The sequence below is a fragment of the Girardinichthys multiradiatus genome, chromosome 5, assembly GCF_021462225.1.
Source record: "Girardinichthys multiradiatus isolate DD_20200921_A chromosome 5, DD_fGirMul_XY1, whole genome shotgun sequence".
Taxonomy (NCBI): domain Eukaryota; kingdom Metazoa; phylum Chordata; class Actinopteri; order Cyprinodontiformes; family Goodeidae; genus Girardinichthys; species Girardinichthys multiradiatus.
In genome coordinates, this window is record NC_061798.1 from 14,030,465 (window position 1) to 14,049,526 (window position 19,062).

General features: G+C 40.2%; 1 long non-coding RNA gene across 1 annotated transcript in view; it reads left to right on the forward strand.

The window, feature by feature from the left end:
- Positions 1–2,552: 2,552 nt before the first annotated feature.
- Positions 2,553–19,062, forward strand: part of LOC124868865 — a 62,263-nt gene continuing 45,753 nt past the window's right edge. Inside the window, exons 1-2 of the long non-coding RNA XR_007038414.1 lie at positions 2,553–3,468; positions 15,622–15,736. This is a non-coding gene — a long non-coding RNA (uncharacterized LOC124868865). The remainder of the gene's footprint in view (positions 3,469–15,621; positions 15,737–19,062) is intronic.

A 19,062-nucleotide genomic window follows, 5' to 3' on the forward strand; every position in this document is an offset into this window, starting at 1 on the left:
CCTCCGCCACTCAATTCGATTTTCACATTGTGAATGGGATACAGTAGATGCTAATCTCATGTAGCTATGCCACATCTCAAGCTTGGATTAAAAATACAAAACAAAAATCCCACTCAAGTCACATTGTTACTGGTTGTGGTTGCCTGCTAACCTCGTGTACCTACGCTAGTCAAAAAACTCTTGTTGTGACCACTGATCACCTAGCGCAGGAGGAAGAAAAAAAACACAACCTCAAGCCTAGATTAAAAATACAACCCCCCTCACCCCACTCAAGTCAATTTTCACATTGGACACAGTGATTGGCTGCTAACCTCGTGTATCTATGCTTGCCAAAAAACTGTTGTTGTGACCACCCAGCGCAGGGGAAAGGAAAAAACACAACCTCAAGCTTAGATTAAAAATACACAAACCCCACTCAAGTCGATTTTAACATTTCGATTTTAACATTTGACTGGCCAGGTTTATGTGATTTGTCCGCTTCAGTACATGATTTATTTACAATATGATACATCATAATAGTTTTTTTAAAAGTTATCAAACTCACCCCATGAGACACTGAATGGTGTTCCAGCAGACTTCGATGCCTCCGATGGAATAAGTTGTCCTGTCCGATCTTTTCCTTGGTGTCTTCTTGGTGGATGTGGTCATTGCTGAAGTTTCTAGCTTACGCCGGTTTGTTTCAAGATGTCCAATTATTCTCGTGTCCTGCCACTCCCTTTCTGCTGCTAAAGAATCCATCCGTATGTTGTACATGAGCTCTGGAGAAAGTTTACGGCTACAGACCTGTGTCCCAAGTGAAGAGTTCTCCTTTCTTCTTCCATAGCATTTACAGTCAAAGTTACGTATCTTCTCCATTTCACTATCTCTGTTTTCTCGGGTTGGAAATTTATGTGGTAGAGGCCGCCATGTTGGAATACGGTGTTTTTGTACAAACTGTGATGTTAGCCTCACTGTTGCTCTAGTCAAATCTGTTATCCAGGTGAACATCAAGGTATTTCTACTCCCCCACCTCTTGGACCATGATTCAACTAGTGTCTGACACAATAATCCCTTGTTTTGTTCATATTCAAGATATTTTGATTGTTTCCACACCTTGCCAGAGAGCAGTCACAGGCAATCTGTACTCAGCTTCTTGTCTATCTCTGATACATGGCCCGACACTTGTAGAGTCATCTGAGGTTTTTTCTTTACAGATGACAGTACACATATTGTACTGGTAGTCTGATGTATACAGAGTAAAAAGAAATGGTGAGAGTACAGTCCCCTGTGGTGCTCCTGTGCTGCTGACCACCTGCTTAGACATACAACAGCCTCATAAACTGTGGTCTATTTGCCAGGTAAGCATGGATATGGGAAATTTTTGAGGCCTCCACCTGTGTCTTCTGTAGTTTCTGACAAAATAAATCCAGCTCAATGCACCCCAATTTTGTACCAAAGCACTGGCATTATGTCGTTTCCAACTTCCAGTTTTAATCTGTAAAGAAATTTTGCACCCATATTCGTAAGTATTTTCATAAATGGTGGAAATACATAGTCTGAGAAATCTCAGGTATAACTTACAGTTGTTTACAATCTATCATAATTTATTTCAGCTTTGATCCCTGTTTCCCAGTGACTTTTCTGAAACATGATTAGAACCCCTGATTAGGCCAAAATAACTGTAAATTACATGCTGGTATATTTTTATTAAAGAAGGTCACATTTTCTTCCAGTAGACTGCAGAGAACTAAATAGTAGAATGTTGAAAATGACCTCAAATCGTTTTTTTTTTCATGCTTGTCAAAGTATGTTCAAAATGTCCGCTTGGAGGGTTCCGAATTTACCTACGGTTGGTATCAAACATCATACAGCCAACAGTTTATTTTTGTACCCAAAAATAATAGATTACAAAATCACCTAAAGTACAAAAGCATGAAAAGGCAAAAAGACAGAAATGACCAGCACCCAAAATGTGTCTTTAGACTACAATGTGACTATCTTTTTGACTTTCTCTCAAAAGCAAGTAAGAGCGACTGCATAGTCTGTACACAGATTCACAGAAGTCTTTGTCCTGAGGTCCTTCAGTATGTATAGTTGAGCCTATTCTCTGCCCATTGGAGAAGAATATATTTACTTCCAAAAAAGTTCTTTTTTTTAGTTGTCGGTAGTTCATTACTGTATGATAAAGTCATGCTTTTTAAGCCTAGTCTTCAGGAAGCAGGATTTTAACGTTTCCCCCTTTCAGCTCATGTGATTTATATTGATGGGTTAACAACAGAACTCTCCAGAGCTAGATGATGAGTTGATGAGGTAATTAGGATACTGTTATATAAATAAGCAGTAATAGGACAATCTACCTGTGGGACCAGCGCTGAGCTAAGCTAAGAGTGTGATTGAAAGCTACTGACTGGTTGTGTGAATCTAATAAGGTGAAAATCTTCTTCGCTTTGTAGCCTAAATACTCTTTTATGTACTTGAAACATGCTGACTGCCTTATCTTGCTTTGTCCCTTTCAGTAAATCAAGCCCAAGTTTATTTCTTGAAAACCTCTTGTGTCAGATAAATCAGACATGCTCATAAAAACAGAGGAGCAGAGAAAGCTTTTGGTAATTTTTTTTGTATGGTTATATGCAAACAAATAAGGCATCCAGGGTGGATGGGTGGTTAATTTTGATAAATGAACAAATAAAAAGCAAGATAAAATGAGCAAACTCTTATGTCAAGCAATGGGCCTGAGGGAGTTTTCCTTCCAAAGTATGAATTTCCACTGTAGTATTTCACAAAAATACTGTTTTTTTTTAAAATAGTAAATATCTTACATTGGACACACCTGGGTAACTAACATTAAAGTTGGTAGTAAGGATTTGCTAAATCAATGTAAACAGATAAAATGAGTTTAAGTTAAAATGCGGATTTTAGAGGGGACATAACATGCAAAATCCACTTTTTTAGCTCTTAAAGACAGTTTTTGTGTATTGGGAGTCTCTGAAAGACTACGAAAACTCCAGATCCTGCAATGATATACTGTATTTAGATGCTTTTTGGGTCATAGTTGGTCAGTCTGTTCAGATTTTCCATTTTCTATTACGTTTCGTTCTCTATTACGTCACTGTATTTTCTGTGGATCTTCTAAAGATGGCTAAGCAATCTAACGAATCCGTCATTTTTTTCTCGCAGTATTCTTGTAGTTCAAGTTGAAGGATGCCGAAGCAGCAAGCGGAAAAATCTAAATGTTCTGTTGTCAGGTGTATTAACCCACACCAGTCATTAAACGTGGGATCAGAACCTCTTCGGAGTGCCTGGTTAAATTTTATTTTTCATGGAAATGTGCCGACATCAGTTGGAAAAGTCCTCTTCATTTGCGCAAAGAACTTCAGGGAGGAGTGTTTCAGCAACCTCGGTCAGTATGAAAGAAGATTAGCTAAAAGACTCCATCTGTCTGAGGTGTCAGTTCCTTCTGTCTATGGAAGCGATGGACAGAGCAAAGAGGTAAGGTGCAGATAACAGTAAAATGACAGCAAGCTTGATTGTTGACGTGTTGATATAACTTACTGGCTGCTGTTTTGATAGCACAGCTTCGTGCCTCCCGCTAATGTTAGCGCTGTGCGCTCATTTTAGCTCCTTAAGGACATCACCTTATTGTGTGTTTTGAATAACAATATTAAAGAAAGTTTTGTTATTTGTTTGGTTGCCCTTTTTGCCTTGGGAAACGCATGAACCAAATGCATCCAGGGATGTTCTTGATGCTAGCTTAAGCTAACTCGTTAACTATGTTGGGTCTTGTTTAACAGTTGTGTTCATTCAATTTGTAGTAGTATTTTAAAAGGTATCTTACATGTAGTTTACATTTTTCATGTAGCCAACTAGGGCAGGGGTGTTCAAAGTCAGTCCTCGCAAGATCCTGACGTTTCCCTGCTTTAACCCACCTGATTTAGATGATTGCAGCTCAGCAAAAGCCTGTTAATCAACCATCGCTGTGGTTTGTTGAATTTGATAGCTTACAGCTACAATATTAGTTTTAGTGGTGCTGTTCTCATGCATTCGTAAACGTACCACATTTTTGGTGCAATGATTTTTTTATATACTTCTTGTTTTTTAGACATTTGTTGATATTTATCGAGGGCAACTAAAGTAATGGAATCATGTTTTATTCAGATGTCTAAAGCAATGAGGCAGGAGCCATCATTTACCAGCACAGGCTGAACCTGGCGGAGTGGAAGGCCTCGAAGCCTGGATGGGGGCTGGGTGTGAAGTGCCTCATTTGCATTTAAAGAGCATCAAAATGAGATTGTCATAAAGGAAACTTAAAAAATGAGTAAAATGAATGCTGGATGGAGCTAAAATAATGACAAAATCAAACCAAAGTATTGCAGTTACACTTTATACAGACCCCATCTGATTTAAATAGGAAAAGGAAGGATTTAAAAGCATGATATGTCCCCTTTTAAGGTAATCAACCGGTTTTAATAAGTTTTGTTTTGGACAAGCAGATTTCAACAGATTTAAGCATTTTCAATTAGTAAATCTCTTTAGATTGACAAAATTAAAATTTATATTCAGTCACCTTCTCCTTCCACTCAACTTTCCACTTACATGCTTGGATACAGTACTTTGTAAACTGTCAGCTTCTTTAGCAATAAGATTGACTATAGAGACATACCCTCCCTGTGGAGGGTGTCAGAGACTGTCTGCTGTCTTTCCTATGATCATAAGATGACCATAACATGACATTTAACTTGGATTCCTTAGTTGAATGTCATAATCATTATAATTAACAGAAATAAACACTTGAGATATGTCACATTGTCAGTAATGAATCTATATGATGAATGACTTGCGCTTCTTCAACTGAATTATTGAAATAAATTAACTTTTCATTGAACTGAAACTCTTTCTTGTAACTTTTGAATAGTGCAAAGATGTTTCTGAAGTGAAATAAACTCTGTCCACCCATGTTTGTTCACTATTGCAGCTCATGAATTTAAATGTCTAAGCCCTGTAATCACTTCAGCTGGTCTTGGAATGCTCACAGTGCTTCAAAGTGGCAGAATTTTTTTTTACTGAAGCTGCAGAAATACATACTGCCTGGTGAAAAGTTTAACTGAACCTTTTTCCTTCTTTTTTTCTCTGTCAAATAGATAATCATACAATTTCTAGCTGAAAGCCACTGACCATGCAATTGATAAAGTCAATTTCAATTCCTAGTGAAAGGTCAAATAGGTGACCTAAAACAAGTGAGAAAGATCAAAACTCTAAAGTTTTTTTGTAAGATAGCAGACTATAGACTATATAATAGTGTACCAAAAACATTTTATTGAGCTTCATAACAAAAACAATTGGGAAGAAACAACGAAAAGGAAACTGTGTTTGAACTGTTTCACTGTCCTTGTTTGGGCAGTATCAAATGAGTAAATCCACTTGGGGACAGCATGAATACTGCATATCTAATCAGGCCTACAATCTAAAGCACATTTTAACTCTCCAGGCACAGAAGCTATTCAACCATTCTCTCCAACATTAAAGAGGTTTTAGCTCAGAGTTCATTCAGAGTGTATTCCACTGCAGGGCAACCAGGTGCGCCGTTCTACTTCCTGCAGTGTCATAATTACTAACACCGAGACAATTAAGTACTCTCAGTGAGGTGTGTTTGAGCCCACAAATGTATTTCAGCTTTGTATTATGCTTTGTCTTATGCGGTTTTTTCAGTTTTTTTTGTCATTTTCTTGAATCTGCCTGCAAGTTTTTCAGATACCAAATCAATGACTCAATGCCTGTGAAGGGTGAAAAGGAGACAGTTAGCTTAATTATAACGTTTTAGTGTCAGATAAACGAAGCAGAAAACATGGGAAGGAGATGTTAATTTTTCATACAAACTTGCAATGTACTTTTCAAAAATGTTTTTGTCATTGCAGTTAACTTTTTTAATCATGTAAAGCACTTTGAATTGTTTGTTGCTGAAATGTGATACAAATAAACTTGTCTTGTCTTGCCATCTTTTATTATATACTTCCTTTATTCAACACAGGGTCATAATTACACATATCCTAAATGGAAAGAGTAGTTGTTTTGCAGTCCGAATATTGTGGATTTGATTCCAGCTTCCTCCTACTCCAAGTTGCCTACCAGTCTGCGTATTAGTGTATGAATGTTTGCATGTTTTCAAGTGTGATTGGATAAATTCGTATGGAGCTAAATTGGGGCCATAAAGTTTGTTCAAACGGAAACATTTGAACCTGAAAAATAAGTTTGTTCAAACAAAAAAAATTTAAACCTGAAAAAAAAGTTTGTTCAGAAGAAAACAATTTGAACCTAAAAAACAAAAGTTTGTTCAAAAGAAAAACATTTGAACCTGAAAAATTATTCTGAACCTCCCCCAAAGAAATTTGAAAACTGGAAAAAAAAGTTTTGCAACTGAAAAAGAAACAGATGTGAAACTGGAAAAAAACAAGTTCAAAACTACTTTTCAGATTCAAGTTTTTTTTTCGAACTTGCAGATTTTTTTTTTCGGCTTCAAACTTTTGGCCCTGTTTTGGCGTGGGGGCGGGGCCTCAGATCACGGGGTGCGGAATCATGACTGACAGCTCAACACAGCGGCTGAACAACATATTCCCAGCTGTTGCATTCAGTGACCGTGGGATCTGGAATTATCTGTAATACATCAACGATATTCTATATATATATATGTGATTGGTTTTGAAAGATAACATGCTTCACCGATAGAAGCAGCTTACGTGAATACACGACGCGCATCTCAGAAGAGAAAATATGATCTTGACAGAGTTGTACAGCATTTTAAGTCCGTGTTGGAGATTTCCCATGCTCTCAAAATCAAGCAAAAGAACTGCCAGACTAAGCGACGGTATGAAACCTGATGCAAAACGAGACGGTATTTTCCGAATATACTTGCATAATTAAGCTTGGACTTGTTTTCACATGGACTGGACTCGGGTTTCGGTTTCTGGTGCATCTTTGATTAAAACGTGTTTGGTCTCTGTCGAAGCCGTCTCTGCTTCCCCGGGTCCGTTAATTTGGGCACAGGTTTCAAAAGAGTGAAATAAACACAAAGTACAATCAGCTTAAGTTTGCCTCTGCGCAGAGGGAGAGAGATGCCCCAGCCAACGCCTGCGAGCAACAACTCTGCTCTCTCTCCGCTTCCACCTCGTTTTATTAAGTCTCCAAGGCGTGTTCAACATTTCCTTTTTTACATATATCATATCACTTAGTTGTACAGCATAACAGTTCCTTATGTCCAAATAAGGAGTGCTTCCTGTTATTACTTCCAGCAGGCTCCTCTTATCCTGTCTCCTTCACTCCTTATCCGCTGCTCTCCTGTCCTTCACCAATTTATGACCTCTATCAGCACATTCCAGTTACACACATAAGATAGTTTATATTCTACATCTCCATTTAGTGGCCTAGGCCTTTTTTTCTGATCTCCACTCTTCATTGTCAACTCAGCTGGCCGCCCTGCAGCGCATGTTCATGTGTCACTTTGGACAGTAATTTACAGCAAAGGAGTTATTAAGTGCTCGTAATAGTTAACAGAACCCTACCTCAGAAATGTTATTTTTAAGCTAATTTCAGTAAGATTAAAACTGACTTTGCCAGTTGAAGTTGGGCTAACAGACACTGAATTCATTTCATAAGACAAACTACATATAGTACATAAAACAATATTGAGACAGTTTAATACTTCAAGAACTTGTCACATCCCTACTTATGTACATAAAAGTTATGGTTATTCTTAGTAGTGCACTACTTACAATCATCCTTGTTAACCATATTAAGAAATTAATCTAATTTCTGGAAAAGAAAAGTATGGTAAAAAAAATAAAGGTAGAAAATTATTATAGCAGTTTTAAGGGAATGGTATTTTACTGTCTATACTGACTTATCTTAATATACTGCCAATAAATAAGTCACATACTCACATAAAATTACATAAAACATAAAATTTAATTGGATCCCCTTTTAGCTTTGATTAGTGGAGACATGTGTTGTGGTATTGTTTCCAAGAGCTTCTGCAATATCTTAAACCTTTTTGAGAGATGCATGTTATTAGTTGTGTCCATCTGCTCCTTGTTCTGCCGTGCCCATCTCCTCAGCTGCAATCAGTATTATTCCAAGCACCTGTGAGCTTCTCTTTTTAAGTGCTCTTCAACCTTCTGTTTTCTGTCAGATTATCTAAAACTCTCCAAAATGGACAAATTCCAGGAGGTTTAAAACCATCTGGAGTGTGTTTCTCATTCCGATCCTGAAAAGGTCACCTCTATGCTCCTGCAGAGGTTTCCTGACTACCACCAGTTTCATTACTGAAACAAATCTTTTAAAATGTCCTCTGAGTCTGGATAAAATTTTGGGTCCTCTCTCTGGTTTATTACAATGTTTTAATTTTCACCATGATCTTATAGAGATCATGGGGGAGTCAAAACAGTGAGCAAAATTTTCTTGAGCAGATCCAGAAATATAAATATTCTCAATGGGGTCAAGGTCTGGACTCTGTGGTGGCCAGTCCATGTGTGAAAATGATTTTCATGCTCTTTGAGGCACTTTTGCTCTATTTAAGCTTGGTTAATCCTGCTATTATCATCTTGGCATATGGCCTCATCACCAAGGAAGAAGAAATTCACTGATGCAATGATCTGGTCATTTAGTATATTCTGTAGTCAGCTTACCTCACAAAGTTGCTGCACCGGGACCTGACCAACTGCAGCTAGCTCAGGTCATAGCAGTGCCCTAGGCATGATGAGAGCATCATTCCATGTGCCTCTTCTTATTCTATTGTGCCCATCACTCTTGAAGAGGGCAAATCTGGGTCCAGAGTCCAATCTTTAAGCCCATGGCAAATTGAATGTTTTTTTTTTCCTATCAGCCTCAAAGATCAGGAGTTTTCTCAAAGATGAATAGCTGTTTAATCCAAATCCCTTGAGTTCCGTTCACAGTATGCATGTGAAAATGTTCTTACTTTTTGACAAAAAATACCGTTTTTGTTTTACAATTTGATTTCACCAAATGTCTAAGTGATGTCCATTCCCAATCATTCAAGATCTTTTCCGACCACATTTCTTCAGCGAAGATGATGGTTTCCCTCTATCCTTCCAGGTTTTAATAATGGATTAGACAGTTCTCAACTTAACTGGAGGAGGTGTCTGGGGTGAGGGACGTCTGGGCGTCTCTGTTGAGTCTGCTGCCCCCGCGACCCGGTCCCGGATAAGCGGAAGACGACGAGTACGAGTACGAGTTCTCAACTTATTTTTAGCCGTTTTAGCAAACTGCTTAGATGCTTTCTTTGCTTGATAGCCTTCTGAACAAATAAATAAAATTTCCAAGACAGGATGATGTGCCATTCGACATAGTTGTTGAAAAAACAAGAAGCTACTCACTGGATCAATTAGGGTTAAATAATTTGTTGTCAGCTGAAAAGTCAACATCCATGCACTAATTATTAAATGGAAGGCTCTTAACTGTTAAATCCAGGTAGTGAGTTGTTTTTCAGACAGGTATTGTATTAGGCTTAATCTTTAACCACAAACACCTACCATATCCTTTCCTCCACATGTTACCACAATCCTCAAATGTTAATAAACATGTGTTCTGTGTAAATAGCTGTGTAATCTAATCATATTATATATAGATTTAAATGTTTCAGTTATCTGCACATGGTAGAAGTTTACTTTGGTCTTGCATTCTCTCTTACTGTCTTTTAGGATAAGCAGCAACTAATCTATGTTTATTAATCTGCAGCATTCGACACTGTTGATCACTCCATTTTATTAGAGCGCCTGGAATACTAATAATAATCTTTGGACCAAAGGAAGAGCGTTTAAAAGTTTGCACACAGCTTCAGGTAATACAGGTAGAAACCACCAGTCAGGCTCGAAATCTGGGTGTATTGATGAACTCAGACCTGAACCTTCAGAGGCACATAAAGACAGTAACAAGGTCGGCCTTCTATCACCTAAACCTAAAGAACATCTCCAGGATTAAAGGATTAATGTCTCATGTCAAAATAAAGTGAGATCTTTCCATGTAATCCATGCAACAATTATTAAATCCATAAAAATTAAAATTAAAATCCTTATATGTAATCCATGCAACAATTATTAAAATACACAGTTGAAGCAGTAGAGAGTGGAACAAGCATATTTGCATGTTCTGGGACTGAAAGACTGGAGAGGCCTGTGTGGAGCCCCATATTAACTGTCTTATCTTTTGAAGAAGTATAAACAAGTATCCAAAAAAATTATGTATGATGATTTTCCATTATTTAAGTTCATTCGTTCGTTCGTCGTCTTCCGCTTATCCAGGACCGGGTCGCGGGGGCAGCAGACTCAGCAGAGACGCCCAGACGTCCCTCTCTCCAGACACCTCCTCCAGCTCCTCCAGGGGGAGCCCAAGGCATTCCCAGGCCAGCCGAGAGACATAGTCCCTCCAGCGTGTCCTGGGCCGTCCCCTGGGCCTCCTCCCGGTGGGACGTGCCTGGCACACCTCCCGAGGAAGGCGTCCAGGAGGCATCCGGTATAGATGCCCGAGCCACCTCAACTGGCTCCTCTCAATGTGGAGGAGCAGCGGCTCTACTCTGAGCTCCTCCCGGATGGCCGAGCTCCTCACCCTATCTCTAAGGGAGTGCCCGGCCACCCTGCGGAGGAAGCTCATTTCAGCCGCTTGTATCCGTGATCTCGTTCTTTCGGTCATGACCCAAAGTTCATGGCCATAGGTGAGGGTAGGAACGTAGACCGACCAGTAAATTGAAAGCTTTGCTTTTCGGCTCAGCTCTCTCTTCACCACAATGGACCGGCACAGCGCCCCCATTACTGTGGCAGCTGCACCGATCCGTCTGTCGATCTCCCGCTCCATTCTTCCCTCACTCGTGAACAAGACCCCGAGATACTTAAACTCCTCCACTTGAGGCAGGAACTCCCCTCCAACCTGAAGAGGACAAGCCACCCTTTTCCGGTCGAGTACCATGGCCACGGACTTGGAGGAGCTGATCCCCATCCCAGCCGCTTCACACTCGGCTGCGAACCGCCACAGCGCATGCTGTAGGTCTTGGCTAGAGGGGACCAGCAGGACCACGTCATCCGCAAAAAGAAGAGACGAAATCCACTGGTCCCCAAACCAGACCCCCTCCGGCCCTTGGCTGCGTCTAGAAATCCTGTCCATAAAAGTTATGAACAGGACCGGCGACAAAGGGCAGCCCTGCCGGAGACCAACATGCACTGGGAACAGGTCCGACTTAGTGCCGGCAATGCGGACCAAACTCCTGCTCCGCTCGTACAGGGACCGGATGGCCCCTAATAAAGGGCCCCCGATTCCATACTCCTGGAGCACCCCCCACAGGGCATCACGAGGGACACAGTCGAATGCCTTTTCCAGGTCCACAAAACACATGTGAACCGGTTGGGCAAACTCCCATGAACCATCGAGCACCCAGTAGAGGGTATAGAGCTGGTCCAGTGTTCCACGGCTGGGACGAAAACCACACTGTTCCTCCTGAAGCCGAGGTTCGACTATCGGTCGGACTCTCCTCTCCAATACTCTGGCGTAGGCCTTACCAGGGAGGCTGAGGAGTGTGATCCCCCTGTAGTTGGAACACACCCTCCGGTCCCCCTTCTTATAAAGGGGGACCACCACCCCAGTCTGCCAGTCCAGAGGCACTGTCCCCGACCGCCACGCAATGTTGAAGAGGCGTGTCAACCATGACAGCCCTACAACATCCAGACACTTGAGGTACTCAGGGCGGATCTCATCCACCCCCGAAGCCTTGCCACCGCGGAGCTTTTAACCACCTCGGTGACTTCAGCATTATTTAAGTATTAAATGAAATTATTGATATTTGATTATCAAGTTAAAAAAGATGTATGATTGAAATATGATAAAGAACTGATAATTTAGGTTAAAAAAAACAACATTTAAGATTTAAAAATTCTCAATCAGCTATATATATGAAAAATATATCATGTTGATCAGTTGTGATGTATGAATAAAAAGTTTGGTAACTGTGTTTTAAAGAAAGTGCAGAAAGCTGAGAATGGAATGTGTAATACTGTGTAAAGTTTAAAACTGAGCAGATTATGGAGAGAACTGTAGGATGACTAGGAGTGATAAGAGCCAGCTGCATGCTGACAGCGAATCTTTTGAAGACCAACACAAGGAAGGGAGGATGAGACTACAGCCAGCTGCGTGGCTATTAATGGCATCTCCAAAGCCGAGAAACAACACCAGAAAGTCACAATGACCATGACTAAAGTATTGAGCAATAACTGAGAAGCTGAGCAGAGTAGGTTGCGCCGTGACTGAGAAGCCTAACAAAGGTCTGACTGGTGAGAGCATCTGCACTATAAAGGCAATACTGAAGGAGGGAACTGCGGTTGTTTCCTCGCAGAAGACCAGCGAACAAGATCGGACAGAGAAAAGAAGCTCAGATGGAAAAGGAACAGAGACACAGCCCAGCTGATCGACTGCATTAAAAAGAGGATCAACCCGTGGGCCCTAGAAGGACTGTGCCCCATGATTAAGAATCTGATTTCATCTAAAGCCTTTTTATTCAGACAACAGAAGTGAACTTGATCGGTGAACAGCTGATTGCTCTACGTTTCAGGCTTCTGGAAGTCCTGAATCAACCTCATTTATGTCTCCCGGTTTCCTTCAACTCTTCAGCCTCTGGAAGCTACTGTCTTCGGAGACATATGACAACGAAGTTTCTGTTTAACCATCGAAGCCTGGAGCATCAGTGCCTGCCACTTAAAGGTAGAAAACTGAAGATTAAGTCGTATTTCCTTCAAGAAACCACTCGTTACCAGAAGAAACATTTCGATCAGGTGCATGGATGAGCCTCCGTCTTCAAAGCCTCTCCAAACTCACTAGTTTCAGCATCAGGGAAAGACAGGTTGAGCTGATTGATTCATTTCTATTATTGAGATTATTATGTGTTGCTGAATTTAAGCTGTTACTCACCCCTGCAAAAGCGTTACTAATTAAAGAAAGCATAAAAAATTCTAGTTAAATTGTGGACATTCAATTATTTGAGTCAACGTATTTTTTGTTTTTCGTTGGTGGTAAAAAGTCTTGTTGCCTGGTTCTAAGATTTTTTAGGAGGTTTTTATAGTTTGCCTTAGCCAAGTTTGTTAAAACAGTGCCCTTGGGACTGGTGCCTAGCCACTAAAATTAACCTAGCCCATATACCTTCTTTTCCTGCTCTCGGTGGAGGTGGACGCTTTTCCTCTGTCTCCCGCACCCCTCCCATATCTGCCCTGCTTCAGCTCTGTGTCTTGTCTTTTTGGAGCCTCTTTTTGCACATCTTCCAAATTCTTCCAAAATATGGATTTGGTCAGCTGGTCTCTCAATGCAATTGATCAAATTTTCTCGACGAGAAGACAGGGGTCGGGAGAGCCCGCTTGCCCGGACGGGACATTTTTCTCCGGATACACGATGGACTCCTGGCAGAAGTGGAGGATTGTGTGTTTGTCGATGATGTCAGTCGAGGATGTGGAAGATGTGTATATAATTGGATGTTTGATATCAAGATTTCTGCTTTTTGGAGTCAACGGTTACCTGGCATATTGAGAAATTCGGAGAATGTCAGCAGCTGTTCTGGCCATTGTAAGGCTTCCTGGCATGTGTGATGGGATCTTCAGAGCGATCAACACTCAGACTGAGATGTTACGTGAGCTGAATCGCAGACTGGATGTGATCCTTATACAGGATCGCAGGCAGGTTGCGGTTCCTGGACTCAGGGGTGAAATGGGATAAATCTTGGAGAAAGTTGTTCGCTTGGATCTGGCAGAAAGACCAGGAATTTGGCTGTTTGGATTCGCCTTTGTGAAGCACCAGCAAGACTCTCAAGGCTGACGGAAAATTAAGAGTCAGCCTAACCCAAATAATTATTGTTTTTCTGAATCTGGCTCCCCTGCGCAGCCTTGATGGCTGGTTATCTTCAACTTCTCCTGGAAGTTATGTAAACATGACGCTCTGCTCCCTCTGCCCCCTCCCTTCCCTGAGGACATCTGAGGACCTGCTCAGAACTTTGTGGCTGGTTGATGAACATCCCAACGAACCATCAAGGACAATGGCCTCTGTTACAGTGCTTCATGGACTTACTTGCACACACTCACTCGCACACACACACATGCTCAAGATAAACATATGCACCCCCTCACACCATCTTCACCGTTCCCGGTATGATGTTGTTTTGTCAACTGTTGCTTCTTTGTGCTGAGGTTTTTTTGCAATCTCAAACTGTATACTGCTAAGCATAAAGTGTGAAATATGATTTTTTTTTTTTCCTCTACTTACCTAATGTGGCCTCTTTTCTCATCTAACAAGGGCAGCACCTGTGAGTGGGCAGCAAAGCCTCGGTGACCCGTCTCCCTTGTCTTGTGTCATGATGTATGTTTGGATGGGTTGTACTGGAATTCTAATTTCCCCTCGGGGATCAATAAAGTATCTTTGAATGGAATGGAATTGAATTGAATTGAATTGAATACCAAGAACCAGTTGTAATATTAGGGAATGAGCAGCCGTGAACAAAAGTGACTGTTGAAGTGTGAATGACTGCGGTGGGCTACTCAGTCGTCCAGACCACCAGTTGAAGTGAGACTTTTGTATGAAGGCTGTCAGAGGCTAGGCGAGTCATTTCCTGACACCAGCTTAAACAGAACTTTTCAGTAAGCCATCTAAACATTATTAGTTACGTTTTCAGTCCAATTTTCCTTTCATTTTCTTGTCCATCATTCTGTTCGCTTTATTCTATTTTTTTTCTTAAATTACCTCTGTTGTTTGATTTTCTGTATCATTCTAATGTTTTTCCGTATGTACAGCGCCTTGAGTGCCTTGTTGCTGAAAAGCGCTATATAAATAAACTTGAACTAACTTGACTATTTAAAATTAATATGTTTAGAGAATTATCTATGGCAGGTAATATTTTAACTGTTCATAACCTCTTAACAGAAATTGACTTCTATAAAACAGAGATGTAACATTCATGCTCTCTAAATTCATTAAGAGTAAAATTGACTCTGGTGGACAAAGTAGTGCAAACAGTCAATGGATGGTGCTTTGCAAGACAGACTTCACCTTGATTAGAAATACTGGCACAATTTAAAATGGTTAGGTATTGTTACACCCCTAGGTATTCACATAAAGGTGGTGGTTATTTACTCTTGGAGGACATGGTAGGCGTGCTACTAATGAAATAAACATGTACAGGAAATTGAACCTGGTAAACATTTCCCTGGGTTCCTTTCTATGTTTAGGTTTTACTGGTAGCATACGGTATGCTGCCACAGTCCTTACAGCAAATTAACAATGATTTCTACAGAAATAAATGCTTAATGCAAACATGACAGGAGTTTAACAGTTTGTAAAAAAGCCCTTGCATAAATAGCTCTCAAACTAGCCCTTTGCTTAACCCTCCGGTAGGAACTAATCTGTATTTATATAAAATTAAGACGCTAAGGGAGTTATCTGCTCATAACCTTTTAACAGTATCCCACTTCAAAAACACTGAACCATCACTTAAAGAAAAATGAGGGACCAGCTATAAAAGAGAGATTTAAATTTCAAGCTATCTAAAATCAGTAAGAGTGAAATTGTTCAGAGTCAATATTTCTTTAAATAAGTGGTTTATCTCTGTCTCTGCAGTTGAGAATGTGTGCATGCTCAGTCACTTCAGCGGCGAATGTGGAGATGGGGGCAGCGTGAAGGAAATAGGAGCAGGCAACATAAAAGGAAATAACAGAGGTCAATCCTTTCAATGGTAAGTACACCTGCAGTGGTGTGCCAAGATAATGAAGTGTTTAAACACCATTCTCTGGATTTTCACTGAAACTCTACTGACCAAACTTAGTGTCCTCACTAGTTTCTCCCATGCAGCTTCCAGTAACATATTCTGTACTCCAGGTAGGGAGACTGCTTACTGAAAGAAAAGCAGGTCATTAGAATGTGTCCCCCTCGATGAAAAACTCAGTGTGGGAGAATAATATTAACAAGGTGTTCCTTATTAGGAGAATGACTCCGCAACTGAAGCGGTGTTGCACATGCTGGGCTGTGGCTTGGAATTTAAAGTCAAGTCTTAAGCCTCGGCAAGACACAACAAGCACGTGCTGTTACCCCAACAGCTTGCTGCTTTGAACCTTTTCTAAATCTGTATCCAAGTACATTTTGAAACAAAAAAGTAAATGAGTAGAAAAAAGTTTTATGAACGTAACTGCAATAGATTTCTATATCTTAGCTATTTTACTTTGTGAGTCACTCTCTTTGTAAAATTGTCTGAGACATTTTTAATTAATTTCAATTCAATTCAGTTTATTTATATAGCACCAATTCACAACACATGTCGTCTCAAGGCACTTCACAAAGTCAGGTACATACATTCCAATTAATCCTAATCATTGAACAGTGCAGTCAGATTCAGTTATTCATTCAAATTGGATAAAAAGTGTTTCTATCTATTAAGGAGAGTGTATTAGTTCCTGCAGAGTGAGATGAAGAGATGATCCACACTATGCCCATTTTCATACCTGCCGTGATTGCAAATCTATAGAACTTTGTGTATGTGTGTATGTGTGTGTGTGTGCATTGTGAAACTTTGGGTGTGATTAAGGACTAAAAATGAGCTGTGCTGTGAGGAATGTCTCTGAGGGAAAATTGAGCAAGTGGGCAGACCCTAACACGCAAGATAATTTAGCTCTCCATGGCAAGAAAGATGTTATTACGAATTAAAGTCAATGGAGGCAGAAACTCCTGTGCTAATATTCAATTCAGTCCTAAAGCAGTAAAGGAATATGTAAATGTATCCATCACCCAAACACGGACTATGTCACACTGAGCCGTATACATGTAAAATATACAGTATTCAGGTCAAATGATGATTTTATTTATTAAGGGAAAAGGCTATCTAAATCAGTCTCGTCCTATGTAAACAAAATGTCCTACTTTCATCCTACTTTCCATCAGTTTGGAAAGGGTTACAAAGCTATTCCTAAGATTTTGGAACTCCTGTGCAGCACACTGACAGCCATTATCCAAAAATGGAGAAAACATGGAAGAGTGTTACACCTTCCCAGGAGTGGTAAGGTTGGATTGTTGGATCTGGCTCCAAAAACTACTCAAAGACCACATAAGAACCACATTGAAACACACCAACAGGTCAACCTCTTAATGACTCCTAAACCCCCACAGCAAAACCTTTGGAGCAGCAGAGTCAAAGTCTTCACCTAAATTCGACTGGCATCCTGTTTCTTGACGTTAAACAGGCTATTCATGGTGGAAAACACTCCTATGTGGCTCTATTTAAAAAAAGAATACTGCAAAGAATAGGGCAATAGTCCTCCACAGTGATGTAAAAAAACAACAAAAGCAGAAGAAATATGTGGGTGATTTCTGTAGACAATTAGTGGCACTAACTGTTATTTAGTGGTGTAACAGTAAATGTGAATTTACGTCAACTTCACAATTATGTGCTACCCTGTGTTAGTGTTTCAGAAAAAAAGAATGCTTGAAATTTTGAGCTCCAAAGGTCAGAGCATGTGAACAGGGTGTTAATACTTTTGCAACGCACAGTTCTTTCATCCATGATTAGATTTGTTTTTGTTTTTTTATCAACACCAGTAACTCAGTGCAGCCCAGAAAATAATAAGCTTTAGTCATGTTGAGTTTCCCAATCCAAGCACAGACTGTTCCTACAACTTTGTTTATGCCCTTTCACTCTATCTTCAATTAAATGTCTAAATCCAAAGGTAACAAAAGAGTTCTGTGATAAAAAAACAAAAAGTTTTTATTGTAAGCTTGTTAATTGAGTTGGAGAACTCTGCGTTCTGGGTGACACTACTGGTTCAGATAATCAGGAGGCTGTTGGTTTTCTCTCAGTCTTAACAGACAAGATAAAATGTCATCTTCTAATTTTGTATTGGCTTGACAGTTTTGGCTTTTTCAATTTCTTTCAGTCAGTCATTTTCTACCGCTTATTCCATAGTGGGTTACGGGGGAACTGGTGCCTATCTCCAGCAGTCTATGGCCAAGAGGCGGGGTACATCCTGGACAAGTCGCCAGTCCATTGCAGGGAAACGTACAAACAACCATACACACACTCATTTATACACCTAAGGGCAATATAGAGAGACCAATTAACCTAACAGGCATGTTTTTGGACTGTGGGAGGAAGCTGGAGTACCCGGTGAGAAGTGAGAAGTGCAGTGAAGTCCTAAATCATTGGCGTATCATGTTTTTCTAATGACATCAAGAGCTGTGCTTCCTCCCATCTTCATTAATGGAGCGGGCGTGCTCGAATACAGCATGAGAGCATTTACAATGCTGGAATGATAAATCTCTGTTAAGCTGGGGAGTCGCTGCAATGCTGCACACCCAATGTAACTGATTAAGCTTACACTCAGTCAGGCACTTTCACACACATTTAACCACATTTTCAAACACATTTATCCACACAGAACAGTGAATGATACTAATGTAGAAATGAAGATATCAACAGGCAGTAATCTAATCTGATTCCCAGTAGTCCTTCTATCAACAGGGTTCCTGTGGATCCTTAAAAAGACCTAATAGGTATTGAATTCATCAATCTAAAAATAAAGCCTTAATTGGTATTAAAATGTCTTAATTCAATCTTTCAGAGGTCTTAAAAATGTTAACAAATCATAAATAGGATTTTATGATTGTAATTCGTCTCAAAAATAAAAATACTTGGTAAGATTTATTATTTTTGAATAATTTACCGAACGGCTCTCTGTGTAAGGTCAAGCAATCCTGATAGCGGAACCAATAAAGGGATGTTGTTGCGGCCGGGACTATCATGTAGCGCAGCAGTCATTTTATCTTGGACCTCATGGAAAACGTATAAATTCAACAAAAATTGGATGTCCAACCAAGATTTTTTTGAATGGCTGAAACCAGTACCAGGGAATGTGTATGAGGCACGGTGTATTTTGTGCAAGAAATGTTTCAAACTCGGCATGATGGGAATCAGGGCAGTGGAATCACGCATGTGCAGCGTGAAACACAAAGCGTCTAAATCAAGTTTACAACAAACAGCAGGTATTTCCCAGTTCTGTTCCACTCTCGTCTCTA